An 18217-nucleotide genomic window follows, 5' to 3' on the forward strand; every position below is an offset into this window, starting at 1 on the left:
TATTAAATATAAATATAATAAAAGGATTAATTTTAAACAGTAAAACAAAGACCTTGAGATGATACACTAGGTAAGAAAAGAAAGAGGTAATAGAGACATAGGATGCATATATGTAGACTTCTTGCAGCAGTAGATTATTGTTGGGGGATCTTTCAGGATGAGACATAATGAGCTCTTAAAAAGACACGTACAGTAACACAGAAAATGATGGAGTAGCAAATCTTAGTCTTACTAGTGCTTGTGTTTGTTCTACTGCAGCTGCATAGCTGAAAAAGTTGAATTTTTAATACACATTTTAAATGAATCTATGGGGATCGTTCTTAACTGTTGGGGTAATAGAGCTCCTGCTCTATTACTATTATTCCTGCTCCACATACCTTTCCCCCCAAATTCTACTGTTCTCTTGGACACCACAAGTACTCTCTACTTTGTCCAAAGCTGGTCCATATTCTTTCTGAATGCAGCTGTCATACATCTTAAGAGGCCCTTCGCAAGGTGCCCCGTCCACCAATGTTACACCACCAAACAATGACCTGCATTAATAAAACAAAACCCCAAAACACATCTAGAAACAAGCATGAGGTATTTCATCACTTCTAAAACTATATTCTAGATATTTTGTCTTCCTACTTTGATCTGTTTTGCCTACTACCTCCTATATGTCTACAGGTATCATGATAAATTTAAATTTCAAGTTCTGTCAGGTTGCAACTGTATAGCCTGCAGTGAATCGTATGTGGGCAGATTCCTCTATCGATGCAGATCTCAACGTAGAAGTGGGGCCCTACGGTCTAAAATAAAGCTTTATACTCAAGACTGCAGACAGGGCTGATAAAAATCACAGCTTTACTCTTTTCTTCCCTTGCTGCAGAGTTATGAGTAAGTTATTTCATTCCTTTTGGGGGTGCTGTTTCCCAGGTCCCTGTCCCTTGGAACCGACATCTTCAAGCACACAACGCCTGCTTTTCCCAGGGAAGCCATTATTCAGGCCAACAAAAAACAACACAAACAAGGGGAACGTATTGAGTATAAGCAAATCTAGGAATACCATGGAGCTGACCTAAAGAAAGTCCATTACAGCAACAGCAGAGAAAAAAAATCCTAAGGCTAAAAGAATTCTGGCAGTCTCTTCTCAACAGTAAAGTCAGGCTTCATAGATGAGCATGTTGTGAAGAGAGATTATTCAAGACAAAAGCATAGATAGCATTTTGTATATATCAAGACTCTTTCTTTGCCTTGACAGGATCGAGCAAAGAATTCCTTAGAAAGTCACAGAGCTATTCAACAAGTGAACAGCTGCCAAGACAATTTGAAAACTCTGGATTATGGTCCATCATGTAACTCATGTTAGCTCAATAAGTATTATTCTCTTGGGATAGCTCATGCAAAGAAACAGATGCCAGTAGATGACCCAACTTTTCCTAGTCGTTCAACTAGTGTTTATGTAAAAGACACACAGGTAAATCTTTCTAAATAGAAATTACTCAACTCTCACCATAGTGATGTTTCCTTGTTTCATATCCTCTCTTGTGTAATATATTTGAGGTTTTGTTGTTTGAACTGCAGAGGAAAAAAGATTGTAGTTAATGTGTATGTGAACCATCTACAGGATTTATTATATGTGAGAAGAGTAAAAACCATAGATTTGTATAATTTTTACTAGAAAAGATGTATTGGGGTGGTAGCAGCAGTAAGATGAAGGGAAATCATGAAATTCTTCATAGTATTATATGAAAATTGTCAAAGTGTTGGGAGACCCTAATCATCCACAAGCCAGCTGAAAATAAAATGTATATATACTAAAATTTTTCAGTGTCTTTGGACAGTAGCTTAGCTTTTTTTGTAAGTTGTAATGTTCCACAAAATACTGCTTATTTTATCTTGTCAAAGAATGTGGTAATAAAAGAACTGTAAATGTATCTTATTTATCAGTATGTCTGGGAACACTGGTTATCATTGGAGACATGGGTTATTTTTTTGCTTGAAAGAACTGAAATATCTACTGTTTAGCTTTGATGAAAATACTAGGACCACAAAGCACCATGTAAGTAGCTCTCCTTGTTGATGAATATAACACTTCTTATGATGCTTCTCCACAATTATATCTTATGGAAGATGATTATAATATCAGTTTCATATAAGAAGATAATATGTTTGAAATATACAGCTTCCAGTAAACAGTAAGAAAAAATTGGTTTTTAATCATAAAATGAAACCTCTTTAAATCCTCTACAATGGAAATGGTAAAGAACACAATTTGTAAAAATATAACTATATAGAGACCTGTTCTTTTCAACAATTTACATAACTCTATTTCAAATGAGAGAATATATAATTTGCAGAATGTTTGCATCTTGTGTTTGGGAACCTCAATCAAGGGGGTCCATTTGAACATTACGCCATGAATGGATATATTCCAACTGGATGAAGAAGATGTTGTGGCTGTAAGACAGATTTGATTCGAAGTCACTGAAAACAATGTTTGTATTGTGTTATTATTTGACATACAAATGAGTTGGCATGAATCAGACAGTTGTCTTTCAGGTCATTCAATGCTACCATTATATTCCACTATTGCTTAATATGCATCATGAAATCTCTCACCTACAGCAAAGCACAAGGAGATCATAAGGTGGATCAGAGTTGGGATGATAGGTTGTCCCCCAGGCAGAACTATCAGTGGGGCCCACACAAACTGAAGGATTCCCATTCCCTGTCTCTCCACTATTGCTAAATGGCTTTAATAGCTGTAGCTCCAGATTCTGGCACATTTACCAGCACCTCCTTTGGCTGTGGCAGTTCAGCAAAACCCAAACCTAAACCTAAATGCAGAATACCTTTTGGAGACTGGGTTTTGCTTAGGTGATTTATCTTTGTGGAAATCTTCACTGGGCTGGGAGACAAAGGATTTGTACCCAATTCATCTGACACTTTACTGTCCTCTGCAAGCCACCGAGTTGCAACTTTTGGTGTACTTTACCCCCTGGGCACATATACACAGAGGATTTTCCCCTAGTGACTGACTAGGCCCCCAACCCACAAGATTAATGACCCTTTTTTACACACTTCCACTAACTTAAACAGAACTGTCTGTGTGTTCAAGGGTGCCCAGGATTGTACAGTTATCATGGCTGTTCCACCTAACCTTGTAGGAGCAATTTCACTGCATTCTCTCCTAAATGTTAATGTTCAAGACATGCTTAAAATCATTTAATATTTTAAAGCATTTTTAAAAAATGTTTGAAGATGTTAAAAATACAAAGGAAAAACTTCTCTGTAGCAAAGAGTATTTCTTTGTATCAATTATCCCTTATACATCAATTAAGCCTTATACATACACAACTACTTTTTGGAGCTAACTGGCTCAAAAACAAAAATGAAACCAGAGAATGAGTTAGATAATAACAGCTACAACCATTTGCTTTAGAGACAACAGAGAACTGTTTTTTTCTTCTAGAGAAATCTGTGATCAAACTTTTTTTTTGATGCATAACAGCATTAGTAATAAGCTCTGGAAAATATGTCCCCTCAGTAATGCTTAATGACTTAATCTGCTTTCGGTGTGGTTTGAGACAGTGAAATCTGTATTTTAAGATTTGACAAATCCTAAAAATGAACAGAAAGTTTTAGTGATTATAAGGTACAGATTAGTACGATGCATTACCATGATGGCTTAGGGAATAGCATCTCTCAAAAGAGGCTTGCAACAATAATCTTACTAGTTCAGCAAAAATCAGTGATTTGTGCTACCTGATTGCTGATAGAGACTGGCACTGATATCTGACCTTCAACCCTTGATATTATTTACAATGATATATGTTTCATTACTTTGCTGTAAGAGACACAGCTCTTTTCCAGCATTAATTATATCATAATATTGTAATATTCAGTGACAGAATATGTTAAAACAACATTGACATTAGAGAAAGGCAAACCCTCAAAGACAAGTCCTGCTCTGATGTAGTCCCATGGATCTGAGAATTGGTCCTCGGTAATTCATAAAGAAAAAAGCTAATGCTGAATTTGTGACCTTAACTCTGCCTGTGCATGTGCACTCTGTGATACACCACTATTCAGATCTATAGATGAATACTGCCATGTGAACAGCATATACATAGAAGAGAAACATAAAAAAATTGTGCTGCTACTTTTTGCTGTAGCACATGCCCCTAAATGCATGCTTCAGTGAGGCACAAAGGGACAAATTGTTGCACTTCAGGCAAATTGCGGTTCCCCACCTCCTCCTGACTCCCAGCGTGCTGGAGGAGCCAGGGCACAACTGCAAGGGTGAAGACACTCTGCCTGGCAGCCACAGCATCTCCTGAAGGACTGAGCCTCCATGTCTTCTTCGCCACTCCGCCTTATTCCTGGTGTTTCTTTTTGCGCTACCAGGACTTCCTGGTACAAATTTTGGCTCCATGCTGCAAATTTGCAGTGCAAGGCACACTTTAGCATTGCACACATGCAATTTGTGGCACTGCAAACCTCTTTGCGGTGCCACAAACTGCACGTGCCTGCATGTCTGGACTCAGCCAATGCAATCATTTTAAACTACATTAAACATATGTATAAATATGCCATCACAAAGATCAATAATGATACCATTATAATACATGTTAATAAGGAAACAGATCCTTAGTCTTCCTTCTGAATGCTTAATTATGAAACATCAGCATCCTATTACTAGGAAAACCCCTTTTTATCACAAAATGAAGAAGCAAAGAAACTTCCAAGCTAGCAGTCATGTAGCAACAAAGAGGGGTTGGCACATGTCTTTGGTAAATGGCTTTGTACCTGTTAATCACTCTCTGCTAGAATTGAAGGATAAGACCCAGATTCTGGACTCAGTGCATGGCCTGCATGAATGGTTACACACTGGGGTGGTACAGTTATCTCTTAGTTTATTGCTGTATCTTCAAGGCTGAAATAGTCCCCTTGGTGGACAGCTTTCTACAGCCCTACCGCATTCCCTGAAAGCATTTTTCTATGCTTTCATCATACCAGCCCCTAGCAGAACTTTGTTCTGAAGCATAGAAGGAGTGTGAAATAAGCCTTCGAGCATCTAGACTACACTGCTATTCTGGCATTCAAAAAGCTGTCTACAGAACCCTAAAGGCAACTGATCTGTATGTGGGGGGGGAGGGGAGTATGTATGGGGAGTGAGAAGTAAATCAGTCTTTTTTGCCTTGTGTAGACACTAGCGTTAGGTCTATTTACTACTTATACCAGGGCTATCCAACAGGCAGCCTGTGGGCCACATGTGGCCTGGAAGGGGTTTAGTTGGGCTCTCATTTGGTTGCAACTCCCCCCATCACTCTAGGTGCAACTGTAGGGTGAGTTTCCAGGATCCTCTCTCCCTCCTCCAGCTGCTACTCTCTGCCCTTGCCCCACGGAAAGGGGTAGTGCAGCACAGGGCAGAGCTGATGGGGAACCCAGGTCATGTGTGTGTGGGGGGGGAAATGGGGCTGCCTGGGGAGGGAGATCACAGCTGAATGGGGCAGCAGTGGAGGGCAGCACCCAGTGCAGCAGTGAGGTGGGGGGCAGGTGTCCACAAAAGGCACACAGTGCAGTGGGAGGGTGCGAATCTCATCTGCACAGTGCAGCAGTTTGGGGGGAGAGCATGCCTGCACAGGCACACAGAGCAGCATTGGGGTGGAGAAGGGGAAAACACCTGTGCAGAGTGTGGCCCAATGGCTCATGGCTCACCTGGTGTTTCCTGCACAGCATGTGGCTCCCACTGGCATGGTCTCTGTGGATTTAGAAATTGGACAGCCCTGGCTTAAGCCATCAAAATGACACTTGTTGATGCCTAGGTCTAACATTGACCATCTGCATAACACTGAGTTTTACCCATTAGGAACTATATTATATAATCTCAAAGCACATTTTAAAAGATAACACAAAGAAACAAACCATCAGTGAAAAATACATTGATCAGCTCCAACTTCTCCAAATATTTCTGTTGTGTCACCTTTGACACAAGGCAAGACATGCTCTTAGGTGTTTTTTAATCATCATACCTGTACATTTAGTGGTCACAGAAAGACAAAGCAGTATTACTTAAAAAAAAAAAATTTGAAAAATAAGAAGTATTGCTTTTTCTCTGAAAACTACTTCCGTGTTGTTCCTGGCTTATGCTTAAATGAAAAGAACAGGTCAGGGATAACACAAAGTAATTTAAAGGACTTACACTGCAATACATAGGATTGCCCACAGCTACACCTTGCAATCACCCAGTTCATATTTTAGGTCCTGACATGAGAGTTCATAGTATTTTACAATTCTGTGTTCCATGTCAGTAGCTGACTGTGGAGTTGAATATCAGTCCTATTTAAATCTGCAAGAAAATAGCTGCAGGTGACATAACCTTTCATGTAGTACCACTGTGTACATATACAAATAATTGAGGCTCTTGACCCTGTCTACGCACATACAACTGTAAGTACAAACTTGACATTTTGATACTGCTTGTAGCCTTTCCCGTTGTTATTTTCTGTTTCAATAATCCATTGCAGGTAGAAAAATGAAAGAAGGAAGCATGAATGATTAATGCTGTCAAGCTAAAATAATGTATTTAGAAAAATCTATAAATCTGTTATTTGTGGCATTTTAAAACTAAACACGACACTCTTTGGTGCCATTCAACCTATTTTACAGCAGATAAATGTAAAAGTTTTGCAGCAAAAACTGCATAATCCTTTGAACACTGGCTTTAGCAGAGAAAGTTAAAGGGTCAGTGACAAAATTCCAGGTATGAATAAATATTAAACACATGTTGAATATTCATATGTTCCTTAATATTCATATTATGTATAGGTATGATGCAAATAGAATTCCTATAATTTGATCCCACTCGTTTTGCACTTCCTTTCTCTCTCACTGTCATTGATAACACCTGCAAATTGGCCCAGATGTGAACTGGCATCTTATACATTCTTAGGTGCTTACTTGTATCTAAATATTTTGATAAATATTCAGTGATTACTTTTAAAACATTCAACATTTACTGACAATGGGACTTGGTCAGGTAATAAACACCCAGACACCAAAGATTTTAAATGTTAGTAAATGTCTTTTTTCACAAGGTGACCAGCAGATTCACGGGTGCGTTAGAAACACCATTTCCTTTGCCTAACGAAGAGTGTGTGCACCTGAAAGCTTGCAAAGAAAAAAAAATTGCAACTATTTAGTAAGTCTAATAAAAGATATTGCCTCTACCCCAAGAGTTTTGTCTGCCTGTACCCTTAGACTAACATAGCTACAACCAATATCCCTGAAACAAGAAACATATTGTATTTTGCTGTTTTGAAATGAAAAATTTACAACTGAACAATAAAGAAGTCAAACTGAACACCCTGCCTGCCATCTGACACCTTCAGGTAACCTGACTGGTCTGCTTCAGGCTTTGTCTGCGCCTAATTTGCATTCTCACAGAGCAGCTATTTACACATTGGCTTTTCCACTTAGGTACACCCTGACATCTCTGATTTCCCCTTTGCAAGATGAAGTTTCTTTTCTACTTGGGAGACATTTTGCAATCTTTGAATTCTCCTTTGCCTGATGAAGGGCATGTGGGCCTGAAAGCTTGCAAAGAAATTTTTTTTTGCAACTATTTAGTTTGTCTAATAAAAGATATTGCCTGTACCCCAAGAGTTTTGTCTGCCTGTACCCTTAGACCTGAACAGCTACAAACGATATCCCTATATCTTACAAATGCTGTGTTTGACAGCATGCTGCCTTTCACATTAGTCTGATTTTTATGTTATCACAATGACAAGGTTTAACATCCTACTGTATTTCATCCCAGAGTCAAGGCAATGGGAGTTTTTCTATTGACTTCAATGAGCCACAGATCATGTTGTTAATTAGATTCAGTGTGCACTTTCTTGTGAAAATGTGTGGTCAAGGGACTACCAAGGCTGAATATATATGAAGGATTCTGTCTTTAGAAAAATATTTTTTATTTTGTATTTTTGAGCACTAAAATTATACTGGCACCATAAGCAGCACTGGGATAGCTTTTCTTCATCCCCAAATGACAATCAATGCAAACATTAGTATATAAACAAGATATTCTCTTTTAAAACACTCAGGGGCCTTTCATGCTAACAAGATGTTTTCTCACTACATTGACAAGTGTGCACAACAAAGGCGTATCTATCTGCTAAAACATCTTGAAGATGTTATATTTGTTAGGTGCTCTAGCAAGTCATTTAAAATTAAACTTAATTTAATTAAGGTGATATTAGCCCAATTGTTTCATCTGATGAATCTGTAAAACCCAAACTGTGCAGCTCAAGTTTCAGGAGATAAGCGAATTAGTAATGCATGTAAATGATCATGGTTGTTGGCAGATTCAGAAAAATAATTAGAACCGGATCTGTTGCTTGTGGCAAATTTCACCTGAAGTCACAGCAACTAAACTGCTCTAGATGCTGCTGATTGTTAGATATCCACACCACACTACAAGTGCAATTTCACAGTTCTAAGACAAAAGTTACTTTACTAGTTACACTACATTTTAACCACGCTGTTTGTTATAACATTTTCCATTTCCCTCTTATTCCTTGGGTCACAAGATCTCAGGCACATTGAAATTTGAAAGTCTTTTTAGCTCTATGGTTCTTAAAGATATAACATTGGATTTCATCTATGTAAAATAGATGAAATTTACTTCTTGGTACTACCAAAAAAGATATCAGTTATTCTGTAGGATAAATATTATTTAAAGCCATTTAAAACTCAATGGCACAAATGCCACTGGATGATTTAGGCCAGCAGGAATTGAAATCGGGGCCTTATCCAAAAACTGTGAAAGAAAACATATGAAAGAAGCAAATACAGACCAAAGTGAAATAATTCTTCTGAATGACGTAGTTGCATTTTTTTAAATTCAAAATAAACAGAAATAGTTGACAGCATACAATTTGCGACATGAGTTTTCATATTCTTTCTTTTATTGCAGCTTGATCTAAAAAAAAGCAGAAGAATACTCATAATTACTTATGTCAGTTTCACTGGCTTTAGTTTGAAAAGCAACATCATCAGTGCACCTTGGGACAGACAGAGGACAGGTTGTTATTTATATTGCTGCTAGCATGTTCATCTGTTATTTAGTTTTAGCTACTTCAGGACAGCAGGTGAAACCTAGAATAACAACTTTGCCATATATAAGAATGTAAGCAACAAAGGCAAACGGATCCTAATCCAGTTTGCACTTGTATGCTGTTAGCATACACCTGAAATATAGAAATTTGCTTAAAGATGCTCCCATCATGCAGCCAATGGGGTTTAATAATTTTAAATTAACTAAACCCTTTCAGTATAAAATGTAATGGCTCTGTCAGAATCCAAGCGCAGAATGCTAATTTAGGATTTTAAATAATAATTCTGAATAAATGGAAATGTCATTAAAAGGAAGGGGTTTTTTTAAGTGCATAAAGGGACACCTTGAATTAATATGAGCCATTAAAGATACTCCTGGAGTGAGCAGCGACTTACAAATGTTGAAATCCTAAGCAAGGTAGAGAGAATTTACCTCACAAATGAAATATTCTGGGCAATAAACACCAACATGTTCCTATTGAAAATTCTGTAAAAATCATCTGCATATTTTGCAAATAATACAGTTCATGGGAAGGAAAGCATATTGCTCCAGCCAGCGTTTCCTGTTTTTTAAGTTAAGCCCCACTATGACCCTCTTATAGTTTCAGCATGGGTTGTTAAAGGCCTGCACATCTTAATTTATACATCTTCTCTCTTCCCCAACCCCTAGCAGTCCTTCATGCCCCATTCACCTACACTTACACATTTTCAGAAGAGAGGGTTCTCTGTGACCTTTTTGTCTTTAAGGTCTTTTTGCAGTAGATAGAAAGCCACCGTTATCCTTTTCTTGCTTGCATTCCTCAGGGGGGAAATGGCAGCATGTCAGAATAACGACAGAATGTGAATATTCAGAAAGGATGGGCCTACATCACTGAATAAGCAGCAGCAGATACTGGCGCGGGATCTAGAAGCCCATAAAAGATATCAACAACTCCCCCCTGCTTCCCTTCACCTTACTTCTTGCATATTTCCTGGACCATCGGTTCAGCAACACTCAAATTCTTCTATTATACCTAACATGATAGAATAGCCTTTTAAGCTGATGTGGCAAAATTCAATATTGAGGTTCAAGGTTCAGACTCTGCTCTTGATGCCTGCTGGGTGCATGGTCACAAATCTAGACAAAAATAATGGTGTTAGTCCTTTCCTTTAAAGAAGTAAATTATGTATGCAAGCTAAATTTGAATTGCTATATAGGTTGTAAAGCCTGGCATTCAGGAAAATTCCAGAATCTAGTGTCTGTTTCTTTTCGCCTTGTGATACCATCCTTAATGACAATATATTTTCCTAAAAAATTCATACCTTGCTTAGTGCATGGGATACAGTATATATATTTTAAATGAAAGTTATAATTCTAAAGAACAATCAAGAGACCTTTCCATACCCTTACTCTTTTGTGCCACCCTACTTTGCAATGTTTTAATGTAGAAACAATAATCTGCATGTTTTGAAATTAAAAATTCTGAGCAAATTATGGATCCTGCTGAAAAGTAGTTGGTATAGAACTGCACTCTGAAAGGATTACTATCAGTCTGACAGCAGCATTCAACCTGATTTTCTCACATTCTTACAAGCAAAGTAAAAGCTCCAAAACGGTGACCTAAAATTGAAAAAAACTCCAATAAAATTAATATCTTACAAAAGTAGAAACCTAGAATAAGATAAAACAAAGCAGATAGTTCAAGCTTGTATTTCTACATAGTATCCTTTTCTTTAATTTCAATATTGTCTTAAAATTAGTTTGCCATAATCTGTTCATTAAATTCACTGAGCTATAATCTAATGCCAGACAATTTCCTCCCCCTAAAATACTATAAAAACATATGGGAAAAAACCCAAAACACAATCTGTGGCAGAATGCCACCTCTGTCTCTCCCCAAAAACTCTGCTATGTGCCAGTTTGGTTAACATGGTCCCTGTAGAGCGCAGAAATCCCATCTCTTTAGCTAACCCTGAGTTGCAACCTGAGTTGAATACATTCCTGAGAGAGGTGGAAGACTGCTTCCTCTGCCTATGTGACTGGCATCTCATACCTAGGTGGGGGACTTAGGCTCTGTGGCATCTCTAGTGGACACTGTGAGTACTGTACCGCACCCCCTTTGACCGGAGCACCCTTCAACTCACCTGCCATGACTTGTTGTTACTGGATGAAAGGAGGTGTTCAGTAGTGTTCCTCTTCTGGGGTGACCTGGTGACGGAAGTACTCACATTCGTGCCATGGTGTTCCTTGGGGCTCCACCTCCCCTACACCCTGTCCACTCACCAAGCATTTGGATGTTCTGCCGGTTGCTCCGCCGATCTCTGTGAGCCCCCTTTGTTATGGGGGTGGTCTGGCATCTGCTTCAGGCAACCAGCTGGTTGCCTAGATGTTATCATTACTGGAGCCACAGTCTCTGATCCTAAAGGACTGCACTCCTTGGTTTCTTGGCATCCTTCCTCCCCCTCCTCAGGAGAGGGATACTCCCAATAAATTCTAAGGTTGCTGGGCTGGGGATGGTCTGTCCCTAGCCTAATGCCTGACATGCCCCCTCCACCTCAGTAGCGGAGCAGTGTCTGCTCTGCTGCCCTTACCAGCCTTCAGAGCCGCTGGGGCTGCCTGACCTGCATGCTTCTTGCTGGCTCACTCTTCCTCCCCACCTTCTGCTCCTGCTGGTTTCCATCAGGGCTTTTAAATTTCCCATGGTGGTGGCATCAGCTGCTGCAATCAGCTGGGTGCCACTCTGACCATGGATCAGCTGTTTGAAGAGCTGGCAAAACACCAGCTCATGCAGCCACAGCTGTAGCCGTGGCTCCAGCTCCATCCTAGGTCCCACTCCCAAAGGTAAGTTTCCCAGGATGTGGGGGGCCTGTTTGTTTACTTCGGGGGCACTTGGGGTTACCCCCAGCCCCCTTGGTGCCTGTGGGGGCTTCTTACTGCCATAGGCTCCCTATTGTTCTACACAATGCCAGTCTACCCGGCAACCAGTGATGCATTTCAAATTGGTTGGCTGGCAGCCAACAGGTGCTGGCCTCCATTGGACCAGGTAAATGAAATCATAAGTTAAGGACTGCCCAGGAGGAGGAGCGGTAGCCATGATGAAAACTTAGAAGCTGGATCATCTGAAACTTGCTCTCTCTTGAAACTCATGATTAATGAACCGCCTGCCTCCAGAGGGAAAATCCACCTGCCTCTGGATGATACTTGTGAGTAAGCTACCTGAGATCTAACTAGATATACAGCTTGCAGTAACTCAGATGTGTGATCAAAGGCTACCCAGCCACCCTGTTTGCTCTGTGGGATTTCTTTGATATTACTCTACCCTGTACCCTATTCCAAACCCACTCCTTTTAACCAATAAAGTTCTCCTTTGTACCTAGCACGGGAGACTTATTGGGAGAGGGTCTAGATTATGCCTTGGGGTCCCCTTGGTTTGGCTAACTAAAGGAGACCACTATTTGTGCTTCAGACTAAGGGAAGCACGCCAAGTTCTTGAAGTGGGTTGAATACCCCCAAGGGCTACTAGGCCAGTGTTTCCTGGGGGGCACAGAGCCAGGATCAGTCCAGACCCTGGGTGGTGGTCACTTTACCCCCAGGCTAGCGGGTGTGCTTCAGGAAGGGGGGCGGCCAGACATGAGGTGCCCCCAGGGAGGCACTTGGATCTTTGAAAGTGGTCAGACACAGTAAGATGGGTGGCTCAGTGCAGAAGCACCGTCTACTGGCGCACCACACACTCTATCCCTCACTTCCAAAGTGGACTGAATTCTACACCTCATACTAGTATAGTTGAGAAAAATATGGACATCCTGCAGCTAAGCACTATTGTGCTGGGACTCCTCTTTAGTGTTCACTTTCACAATCGTCCTAGCTAGGGCCCAGACCTGCCTAGCCAAGACCTTTTTTTTTTAATTACACTTTTCTGAAATCTGAAGATACACCCATATATTGGAAAAAATTGATTTATAGGCTGGCAATGTGTACATTTTTATTAACTCTAGAACCATAACAGAAAGAGCTTTTCTGGAGACTGGAGACATGAAGGCTCTGCAAGCATGAAAAGTTTTTAAAAGTATCAGAGAGGGCAGGTAAAGTGCATCTGCAGGGATTAGGATGACCAGCCACGTGGCTAGTATAATTTCATGGAAAAATATACATAAAAAGTAGACAAAAGATTGAATCAAATCTCTGAATCTAAACACTCTTACACTTCAAAGTAGTTTTGGATCCATGTCTCAACTGTACAATTTGACCTATCTCCAAGAGAGAGAAGTAAACCTGACTAGTACAGCACTAGAAATAAGCAGCAACTCAAGCATTCAGAGGTGCACAGATACTTAAATAACCACTTCTCAGATCTAATATCCCCACACACTCATTGAAATGAATTGGGAAGACATTAAGGTAATAGAGAGAGAGGCAGAATGGGATGTTTCTTTTTCATGGTCTTTTAGGTAAGACTTTTCAGCTGCTTAAACATGTCTAAAAATAACCAAGGAAGAGACCCTAATCACAGATGTATAACAAGTCTTTGTTATTTCCCATGTGTTTTCCTCCATGTTTTTAAGCAATTGCTGGGTGTTCTTAGGAATATACTGAAGGAAATACTTGAGTGATGTACCCATGATAATCCAGGAAATATGTCGTTGGCCCAATACAAGTTATCACTCACAAAAATTTTGCTTCTGGAAGCAATAAATTACTCTTAATCTACTCACTCCTCTCAGCCTGTTCAATTCTTCACCTTAGGCTATATATGCCACAGATTCTAGGGCCGTAGTGACTGAGTAGCAATGGGAGGAACTGGGTAGCACAGTCATTCTTGGTCAAAATAGGGGGTTTTGGTCTTTTTTTTACATGTTACAGTATTCAAGAATCATGAAGGATCTACTTGACTGTCTTCAATAAACATGTTTGAGAAAGCCAGCAAAATACACTGCCCAGGACTCCCAGGAGCATTACAACCCAATGTTGTATTCTTCTCCAGCAGATCTCAAGCTGCTCTTCTGTAGAGCTCTGTCTCCAAACTAATTAAGCACAACGAAAACTTCTGAGGTTGGCAGATTCAGTGACTAACCCTGAACCCAATGATGATTTCTATTTGGCACTCATGAGATATCTGCCCCTACTTTCACACTCACAGGCCTTGCAACTATACCATTTTTCATCCATTCCTGTTTTGGTGCTTCATATATTTAGCCATTTAGAAAGTGGTGGGATGAAACAGTGAGGCACTTAACAAAAGACAGTGAAGGGCAGCTATCAGCATAGTCTTCATAAGATGAAGAACTAAGGGAAGTAAATCTCATCAAAATAGCCCATCTTAACAATGTGAAAGACATATCTCAAAAACACAGCCTCCCTGAAACTGTCTGACATTCTTCAATTAAGTCTTACCCTGTCTCTACCAGGATTTTAATAAATACATAATTGATTACAGGCAAAGCTCTACCACTACTGCTGTCATTAGCAGCATGCAAGAGTGATGTTGACTGGAAAGAATATTGAAAAATGAAATAGTTTTTAATATTCATCTTCATTTCAGGTCAAATAAACTCCTTTCAAGGCTCCACTACACTCTCAGCCATGGTCGTTGCTAATTACTAGAACTTGGGTTCCAGTTACTGTGTGTTTCCTCCATGCAATCACAATGATTTTTTGTTGTTTTGTTTTGTTTTATCTTACTTTACTCATTGACTTCAGGAAACCTTTGGGGGAAGAATTGAGGACTGCTATAGCAGCTTTTAAATTGACTCTTGTATTAAGAATGTTATGTTTTTTATATTCGCTCTGAAAGGGTAATATGAAACTTATGAAATATTTACTAACTGTGATGCATAAACAACAAATCACCTCTTTTCCATTAAATATTTTTGTGAAAGATATTTTTAATAAAATACTGCAGCTTGCAATTTAATTACAACGAGTAATTAAAACTTAGAGGATAATCATTTTTGGCAAAAAGTCAGTTTTTGTTAAAATTTTAAGATAGAAAAAAGATGCATATTACGACCATAATACTGTTAGTAATTAAGATAAATGCATCAATTATTAAAGATGCAAACATGTCAAGCAAGCATAACTAATTATTTGAGCATGTTAACAGTTGTTTAATGTTAACAAGCAGTGAATTATTAAAGACCCCATGTGTCACATTTTGGACTGCATAAAATATAATGTTCTGGAAGGTTTTATGATTTTCAGGTTTTGCTTAGATCTTCTCAGTCAGATAAGCAATAAATTTAAGATAACTTGCATTTAAACTGTATTTCTAAAATAATTAGCTGTAATTGTGTAATGAAATGTTATATTTCTCAGTTTATGAAGACTTCAGAATTCAGTTAAAATGACCAATATACATATAAAACCTATTTGATGAACTAAAATAATGAAGTGGGAAATTTCCAATCTTATGTTTGTGTAAGTTCTTCATAAAAGACAGAAACAATAGTGTAGGAGTTTAAAGTATCATAATGCCAAAACCATAGGAAAGAATACACTTTATGCAAGAGGTTGTTGATAGAAGTACCTGGCTGCATATTTCAAATGTTTTTATATAGGATGTTTTTATATAGACCTTCTAAAAGACAATATGCACTCAAATGTTGTAACCACATGCTAATTAAGGCACTTGCATGAATCATACTCAGAGCAAAGGTTTATAGTAGTTGCTTTTATTGTAAAACAGCAACTTTTGTTATTTTAGGCATAAGCCAAAGATCAAGGAATCTCATCTGCTTTTTATACAAAATGAAGAGAGGGTAGTGCTTCTCCATATAGTTCTTAACATTGTCCATGTAGCAGGACTACTCGTAGTTATGGCCTCTTTGAACCAGTGCCAGAAGCCACTACTTTCTACCTGTGACAAACCTCAGACACAGGAAGCCACCATGTAATACTGCAACCAACCCCAAACAGGATAGATACCTTCTGGAGCATGTGGTAGGTGCAGGCAGCAGAGCAATTAATCACCCCAACAATTCATTACCTATACCTAAAGGGGCCCTGGACACCTGGACCCAAGTTAGGGTATGCCACAAATATACTCTCCAGTCCTGGTCTCTGAATTAATGTAGGGATGAACAGGGACCTGTACAATCTTTTCACTTTCTGCACTCTTAGTATAGGAATCACCCACAACTTGAAGTACAATAGTGGCACCAGTGAAACCATAGTTAAATCCAAACAGAGCAAATGCTGCATGTTTTTTTATCATCTTTCAGAATAGATATAGAAACAAGGTAAAATGCTTCTGCTGCTGCTATTTTTAGTACACTGATATGGTATACCGCTCTCTTTCCTCCACTTAGAAAATGCAACAAATCAAACACACACAAAAAGCCAATCAAACACAAAAGAAAACAGGAAGGGAGAAAAGGCTATTTTGCAGCATAGATGTAAGGAAGAAGTAAGATTTGGGCAAAAGAGTTTTCAGGTATTTACCTCACTTTGCTTACCCTCAGCTGAGATCACCTTCAATTTACTCCCAAAAGTAGGTCCAGTGAAACAGCTACTTACAGTTTGCACAGCTCCCTGTTAACACCTGCTTGTGAACCATCAAACATCTGATATCTGGAAGTACAAAAGCAACTTAACTCTACAGCGGTGAAAACTTTCATTATAAAACCTGAAACCTCACCTAATCTGGTTCAGTGCAGGTCTCAGTCAGAAATTAAAAGGGGCCATAGAGTGGAAAAAGGGTCTTAGACTCTCGAGGTGAAACAAGAGCCATGCTCTCTTCCTGTATGTGGCCAAGTGTAAGGCTTCTATAAATGTATGTTCAAAAGTCCATTTTGAGTTCATTGTGAATCGCAATGGCGAGATCACATTGTCCACAATTTCCTCCTCCAAGAAGTTAGGGTGCCTATACAATTGCTCCAACATGTTCTAATTAGAACACCCTAGCATTGCCGCAGCATCACATGTATAAGCCCCCGTGGGTTTAAAAATGGCCACTGGGGTGCTTTAACTGAAGCTTGTCAAATGACCTTTAGTTAAAGCATCCTGCAATCATTTTTAAATGCACAGGAGCTCAATAAACATGAAGCTGCAGCATTCTAATTAGAGTGGCTCTCCAGAAACGGCTCTAATTAAAATCCCTCTTCATCCCCCAGCATGTATATAAGCACATTTAGCTCCCCAATATAAATATGCTGCTACATCAAAAGACAGACTGCTGGCTGAACTGAGTAGGCTGGTGATGGAGGGGCATTAGTAATACCAACTGGAACTGATTTTCAACAGAGAAAAGCTGTGCTTATCTGATCTCTATAATTACTCTTTTAAAGCACAGGCTTCCCCATCACAAAATTGCATAAACACTTCCACAGAAGGGCTCATAAGATTTGACTAGTTTCTGAAAGGACTAATGAAATATTTGTTTGTGGCAACATATTCCTCATGAATTTGTTAATGTTCTTCAGGCTCTCTGAGATCCTTAGATGAAAGGTTCTCCATGCAAATACTGGGTTGGTAATTGCCCTATTGGCTCTTTACTGTTTGCATAATGTTTATTGTTTCACTTTTCTGTTATTTTTTTAATCCATTCCCTTCAATAATTAGAGAGATGTTTTAGTCACAAAATGGAAAGATAACCCTGAGTTTTGAAAGTCTTAAAATTTCAAGGGTTTTCAAGGAACAACACACTATCATATGGGCAAAAAAAAGTAGTCACAACAAAGACATAGCTTATCTGCAGTAACCAACCTTTGTGCCACAGCCAGTCAAAGCTCCAAAGCAGGATTCGAGGTGCCAGATAGTGCAGCAATCTGATAGACCCCTCTCCCCCCATCCCCCACCCCACAAGAAAGCCCTTTAATATCAGAAAGCCACTCATCTGAAATGCAATTGGAGCTAATAAATCCAAGCTATGCAGGGAGCACAAGGACCAAAGGCAGATTCACTAGTGGAAAGACACTGATAACTAAATAATAAAAAGTTAGAAGGCCAACACCTCAAAGTGTGATTATGAAGAGGTAAACTTCAGGCATAAGTTAATATTTGTAAATTGTTGGGTGTTTTGCTTTTTATTAAATTAGCTGCACAATGCATAGTGTGAAGAGCAAACACTGGGTTCCTTTGTGAGGAGAGTATGTGAAAAACCTTTTTTTCTTAAATACAAATTGGGAAAATGCTTTT

The 18217-nt window shown here is 39.1% G+C and overlaps 1 long non-coding RNA gene across 2 annotated transcripts in view; it reads right to left on the minus strand.

Annotated features, from left to right (window-relative positions):
- Positions 1-512: 512 nt before the first annotated feature.
- Positions 513-18217, minus strand: part of LOC109289555 — a 41079-nt gene continuing 23374 nt past the window's right edge. Inside the window, exons 2-4 of one of the 2 annotated variants that reach the window (XR_002095405.1) lie at positions 16523-16651; positions 8847-10222; positions 513-1560 (exon numbers count right to left, since the gene is read on the minus strand). This is a non-coding gene — a long non-coding RNA (uncharacterized LOC109289555). Of the gene's footprint in view, positions 1561-8846; positions 10223-16522; positions 16652-18217 lie in introns of those variants that run through there. The other variant, XR_002095404.1, reaches the window with a different exon arrangement.

Source organism: Gavialis gangeticus, unplaced genomic scaffold (genome assembly GCF_001723915.1).
Source record: "Gavialis gangeticus isolate Ggan-Ray unplaced genomic scaffold, GavGan_comp1, whole genome shotgun sequence".
NCBI classification, from domain to species: Eukaryota; Metazoa; Chordata; order Crocodylia; family Gavialidae; genus Gavialis; species Gavialis gangeticus.